The sequence below is a fragment of the Perca fluviatilis genome, chromosome 10 (genome assembly GCF_010015445.1).
Source record: "Perca fluviatilis chromosome 10, GENO_Pfluv_1.0, whole genome shotgun sequence".
Taxonomy (NCBI): domain Eukaryota; kingdom Metazoa; phylum Chordata; class Actinopteri; order Perciformes; family Percidae; genus Perca; species Perca fluviatilis.
This window is the reverse complement of record NC_053121.1, coordinates 9,962,929-9,970,215: the sequence shown is the minus strand read 5'-3', so window position 1 is coordinate 9,970,215 and position 7,287 is coordinate 9,962,929.

Sequence of the window (7,287 nt, the reverse complement as noted above, 5' to 3'; positions counted from 1 at the left end):
GGTTGCAAACTAAAGCAATAACGTCTATGAGTTGCAGAAATGTATATCTTTATAAAGTGCTATCAAAATAGTAAAATCATATAAAAAATGTTAAATAAACGCGTTATTTACTTTACCTGTGATGCTGAGCCTAGGCTAGCAGCCTCAGGTCTGTTGTTAGCCATCTTTTGCCTTTGACGCATGCGCGTTAGATGGAATCGAGGTTTGATTACCTGCCCTGTGACGGCATTGACGTCATTTCAACTGTTCTTTACTCGTACCCACAAACTTGAATTTGTGTTCATAGTGAAGAATTCGTAGTCGTAGAAATCAGAGTTGTACTCATGAATGTTTACAGTCATAGCTTCTAGAGTCACACTCACATAAAAACACAAATGTAATTTTATTGACTCACGTGCATGAAAATGTAATTTTGCGTGCCTAAGTTAATTTACGCACAAATGTTTAAAAATACGAATATGAATGCTTAAAGTTGTGCATACATCTTTTTGAAAGTGATCTTACACCATAATAGTGGGATTGACAATGCATACATCTGAATAGTGTAGTACATTTTTTTTACATTTGTAACAGGCTGCATTTGAGTATTAAATATTCAAATAGTATTCAAATATAAAAAAAAATAACAAATGGAATTTGAATGGTATTATAGAAGAAGACTGACAGCTCTAGTGTGTGTGTGTGTGTGTGTGTGGTGGAGCGTGTAAGATAATGATGGTGAATACAGAGCGATCGATGAGCAGAAAGGAGTTAAAGTTTATTAAGATATCAAGTGAATGTTTTCAGTTTTGCGCACTGTTTCAGAAAGCTGTAGTAGGTTAACACTTTGTTTTCCAGCGCGATTGTGACAATGAATGTGACACCAGAAAAAAACAAAAAACAGACATACTCTACTAGTGAGGGGCAGTGAAACGCTCACTGGTCCCAAACATTACTGTAGGATCTGAGCTTAGGCTCTCAGCTCGCACCTTTACTTTGTACCAAACTTGAATCTTAGAGAGTATAATTGCTGATAAAAACAGTTTCACACCATCTGCTCCTTACGCCTTTGGCTATTATTTAATTTTAAACTAAAAGGGAGGACAGTTTAAGTAGGACTAGATGTTCTTTTATCAGTTTTAGAGAGATCTTATCTTGACTGTGACTCAGTTTATAAAGAGGTATCTGGTGAAATAATCAGAGGGACAAACAAAGTTCACTGGTGCTAATATGAGCTTTTCTATCTTGTCTTGTCTGCTATCCCCAAACACTTCACAGAAGTTGAGATGGATGGACTATTAAAGTGCTTTATTCTGAAACAATAGGACACAAACACAACCCCAGTTGCTCAGCATGAAATTTCACACAAAGCTATGTAAGGGATATTGTAGAGTGAATTGATCATTATTGCGAAATACAAGAGTTCAACTCACAATAATGACTGGCTCGCTCTACATTATCCCGCTTATTACATGGCTACTCATACCCCTCTCTCCATTTGTGATCCACTGATCAGCAGTATGATCTCCATATGAACATAAATATTGATTTAAAAATGTCAGTGGTCTGTTAAACAGAAATAGCATTCTGCAGAATGCTGTGATTGACCAGTCAGAATCCAAGTATTTAACCAAGCTGTGTAATAAATTAATTTATTAATTAATTGTTTTAAATGTAAATGTTTACTATTTTATAATACAAATGATACAAGCCAATCATATTGATCTGGAATGAAAGTAAAAACTAATAGTAAACTAATTTCAACAAAAACCACAGCACAGCAGTCAGTTGCACGAACAGGCATGGCGTGACTTTTCCACTAGGTGGGGCTAAGGCCCTATAGGTAGTGATGTCCAAATGAAGCTGTGTGAAGCATTTTCTTTATTTTCTGAGCCCACTAGATGCTGCTCTCTGTTTAACAAAGGGTTGAAAGCACACTGATTCCCATTCCTTTAGCCTTTTTCTTTAAACCAAGAGCGCCCTCTAGTTGGGTCATTAGTATTTTGAAAGTATTTCTCATGTCACAGAAACCACTGAGCGAATCTTGTGTATTGGATGTCATTTTCATACAGTCAGTGATTTTGTTCCGGTGCTCTGCACAGTCTCTGACAACTGCCCACCCGCCTGCTGTCATTCCCGGCTCTCTGGAGCTTTGTCCCATCGCCACTGTCGCCTGTCGGCAGCACAGAGCTCCACGTGGACTGCTTGTAAAACAGCAACCTTATATTTGTAGGTTCATCAAATTGACCAGAAATCAGTAATATGTTGGATATTACTAAAGACATTCATGTAAACATACGTCGCAACCTCTGCTGTAAGGCCATCATGGTCTGAGCAGATTGAAGCCCTAGCAGATAGAAGCTCTGTGATCAAGCAGCCCTCTAGCTAGTGTTAATGCAGTGTTGCCAGGTTGGTTCAAAAATGGGAAATTATCCACTAATATCCATTAAATGTTTTATTTGTGGGTCATAAAATACGCTCTAAAACGTTTGTTGTTGTTCCTAGTCTGTCTTGTTCCCTCAATGTCTTTTTTCTCATCACTCACTCTGTGTCATTCACAACTTTCTTCCAGACACTGAGTATTTCTGCCCCTGACAACTTTCGCAGGTCGCTTATCCAAGTGTTTGTGAATGCCCAGAAGATATCTGGAAATGGGTCCCTGGGTAGCTCACCTGGTAGAGTGCGCGCCCATACATAGAGGTTTACTCCTTGACGCAGTGCCTGTGGGTTCGATTCCAACCTGTGTCTCTTTGCTGCATGTCTTTCGACCTCTCTCTCCCCTTTCATGTCTTCAACTGTCCTCTATAAATAAAGGCCTAAAAATGCCTTTTTTTTTACATTTTCACTCCAAGAAGAGTCAGTAATTAAACTAACTTAGTGTTAAGGTACCAACTCTCAAAAAGTTAAATTAAGACTTGGTGGTGTGGACCCATATAGACACTGTAAAAGTGTTGAAATCAAATCGGACAGTGTTAATTTGAGTATGCTGATTTTTCTGTGATCCAATCAATGTATGGTCTGCTAGTTTACCTCATTCCTCTAGTATTTTAATTGGGATTCTATATTTGCACAATATATGCCTCCTGCTAATTGTTCCTGTTCGTTGAAGTCACGGGTTAGTAACACAACACACTAATAAAAATACAAAGGGTTCCTGTTGCCCCTCAGCAGGAAGAGGCATTTCTTTTTTCTTTAATAAAGCAAAGACTAGAACCTTGAACAATAAATGCTGACTACCTGCAGGGATAGATAACTGTCAGAAATGAGATGTTATTAAATACCAAAACAGATATGAACAATTTGATTGAAAGTTTTTGAAGCACCATGCATTCCACATTTGTCTAAATATTTGAAGACACCATTATCCATTTAGATTTTTTTTTCTTCAATTTCTTTATTCTACACCTGTTCGTACAAAGAGGCCCAAAGAACCAATAAAAAAGTTACATTTGCATTTTATTATGCCAGAGTTTGTGTTATATAGACTACATCATATTAAAAACATTTAATAACGTAATGGTCTTGATTGTTTTTTTTTTGTTTTTAACATTAGATAAGATTGTCTAAAGATTGTTTCCATTTTCACTTATAGATAGATTCTCCCAGTGGTCACTTAATTTACTTAATCCTATCATGTCACACTCCACAGAAATTTGGACTAAAATACATAAGATGTTTAAATTGTCACATTGTAAACAATCCCACTCCTCCTTTATGGCATAACTTTATATTTAAAATCTGAAGAAATCAGTATTTTGGAAGAAATGGCATAATAGTGGTATGTGTAACATTGCTGATCTATTTGAAGGGGACGTGTTCGTGTCATACTTGGACTTATCAAGAAAATACAAGCTCATTGTGGAAGTACCTACAAATCAGGAGCTGTATAACCTCAAAGATTCAGTACAGAGATGAAAACCACATCATGGACTTCTCCAAACTACCCGAGGAGCGCCAGCGAGCTTCTGTATTTCATAAAACAACCAACCAATTGCATAGTAATGACTGTGATAAACAAAGAGTAATATGGGAGAAAGACTAAGGATTGTAATTGTAGTGGCGGAGAGGGGAATGGTTGAAAATTATATCTGAGAAAATACACAAGGGAAGCAAAAGAGAAATTCACCCAATATAAAATAGTACACAGATACTATTGGACACCACTGATTATATAGAATGGGAGTAATGAAAGAAGTGGCGTTACTTTATTACATGGTATGTGGGAATGGCCAACTATCCAGCCCTTCTGGAGAATCATTTTGGAATATTTAGGCAACTGGGCTGGAATAAATTTACCAATATCTCCAAGACATTGTCTACAAGATGACTGAAGTCAATTACACAAAATATCAAGAGTTTTCTGAATTAATGGTTGGCATTACAGTGGCTGCCAGTATGATACTTAAACACTGGAAAACGCCTAAAACTCCAGGATTACAAGAGTGGGCTAACGCCATGATAAAAACAGCTTCATATGAGCATATGCTAAACAGGATTAATACTGTAAACAAGGGTAAAGCACCAGCATGGGATAGTTTTTGAACATATATCCCACTAACTGATAAACCTGTAACACGTACAAGGTTAAATTAATGTATAGATGTTAAAATCTACTGCATAGATAACCCACCTAGTTATTTTAATATCGATGTTAAAGCTGCTGATTGAAATTCTTTATTTGTACTGTAACAAGAAATGTCTCTGTATATGATACACTGAACCAAAGGAAAAAGCAATAAAAAAACTTGAATTACAAAAAAAAAGATTGTACTATATTGTTTAAAGCTATAGTGCATAGTAGTTTATGTCTCCCCCATGAGGAATTCTAAATAATTACAACAACACTGTCGGCGCATCCACATGATACTAGTCTATATCCACAATGTTCCACTTCCGGGATTGCTAGATTGTTGGATGTCACTCTTTTCGGCCAGATGTCCATTACCATTCGCTTTCTTTGTGTTGCAATTTTAAATTCTGGTCGATTTATGAGGACTATGGTTAACTGCTCCTCAGATCTCTGCAGGGTAAATCCAGACAGCTAGCTAGACTGTCTGTCCAATCTGAGTTTTCTGTTGCACGACTAAAACTATGGTGCTAAAACAGTATCATAAGTATTTGTATCTTGTGAAACACAATGCACAAATAAATGCAGAGGGATCCGTATCTGTAAGGGCAATGCACAAATAAATGCAGAGGGATCCGTATCTGTAAGGGCAATGCACAAATAAATGCAGAGGGATCCGTATCTGTAAGGCCAATGCACGTATCTGTAAGGCCAATGCACAAATAAATGCAGAGGGATCCGTATCTATAAAGGTGTATCTGTGTCCGTGACTCTTATTTGCAATTCGTATTTCATCATTTGTAAAAGAACTTAGTATTTTTCAATGTAAATATACGTGTAAATCTCCTTCTACGTGTGTGGGTACTTTTGAGACTGTTTTTCCGCGCCGTTTGTGGTCAGAAGATATTCGTAACTCAGGTGACAATCCCAGCACTCTCCACTAGATGGCGGTAATGCAACTCTTATGGATTCCAACCGCTGTTAAAATAAATGAAAGCTGTGAAGAAGCCTAGCTACACTGTTCGCAAAATCTACTTGATGTTGTTAATATATGTCAATGGATGTTCCTCCAGGTAAGTTGACATTATTAGGACTTTGTCGTCAGATAAATTACATTCATGTTTTCAGCATCATTGTTGCAGTGCATTTACAATACGCTTTGTGTTGTTATGGCGGCAGTGACAGTTCGCTACTTTTTAGAGTGTGCTAACATTCACGTTCTTGTACAGCTTAATCAGCGATGTTAACTTAGCTAGTTAGCTAGTTAAAGTCAGGCTTGTAACATGGGCTTGCTTGGTCTTTGTATGGCAGTCTGAAATATTATTAAGCGCTAAGTTATGTTAGTGTTGCTATTATTTAGTACAGTTGATCATATTGTGTTTTATGTTTCACGTTTACTCCCGTTTATCCATTGCTGTTAACAGGGTGGCCAAGTGTGTGCTGGTAGCTAGCTGACGTGACAGTTATTAAGTATGATACAGTTAGTCGGTCAGTTGGATTGTAGTTGTGAGCAGTACCTTTTCTTCAGAGTAAATGAAAATAGTAAGTATAGGCTATCTGCTGCATCGTGATATTGTATTTCTTCGTTAAACCAGCTGTTATTTCTGCTATTTGATGTGGATGTACCATATATATATATATATATATATATATATATATATATATATATATATATATATATATATATATATATATATATATATATACTTTTGTGATTGAGTACAATAAGAAGTAAGTGGTGTTACATATTGTTTTCTGTACCGCTATCAAGGCTTATCTAGCGAGGCTTTGCTGGATTTTCAAAATAAAAGCATCCAGCCGTTTTGTTGTTGGAGGCTTTAAAGCGTATCATTCATAACATGAAGTGTTGTCTATGTTAGCAGTAACTTAACAGATGGGCGAAAATGTCTGAGAATCCCATATAATAAGCGGTTGAATTGGAGTTTGAGATATATAGCCATATTCCGACTATTGTTTATATTATGTTTGGTAATGTTATTACTGCTTAAGGTGGAATGAGTATATACAAACAGTATGTTTCCTTTATTCATTTGTATTATGTTTCTCTCTTTATAGGAAGCACACACAGTCAAACTCAAACAAGAAAAAGGAAGAAATAAACAGAATAAGAACCATCTCTCAGCTCTTCATTTCAAACTCTGGAATATTTGCCTTAAGTGGTGTTCTGGCTGACATACCTGAGTGAACCTGGTGATAAACCCAGAACTAGCACCTTCACAACACTGCTCCTTTATTCAAGACCAAATGTATGTGCAGTTGTACATCGTGATAAAAAATGATAGCCTAGTTCAATCTAACACTGAATCTGCTGTGTTTTACTGATCTGACTGACCACTGATGATGTGTACTTGGACCCACCAGACTCTCCTCAAAGTATGAGAAACCATCAGGAGGAAGTTATTGCTCCACAGGTGTCATACTTCTCAACTGCTCAGTAACTAAAGCATCAACTGCTACTGTAAGGACTGTACTGTCCATAGACATTGATCAGGCTGTGTGAAAGGGACTCTTGTTTCACAAAGTAACTAATCAAATTTCACTTGAAGTTTTTATCCGTCCGTTATTTTTATGCTGTGAAATGTTTTTCAAGCTGCAGATTAGATTTATACCCTTTATACCCTTTAATATTGTCATCTGTCAAAACAATAAAGTATATAACTGTTAAATGTTTTGTGTTGCTTACTGTCACTATTACCTGTCTTAAAGGATTACATTTATAT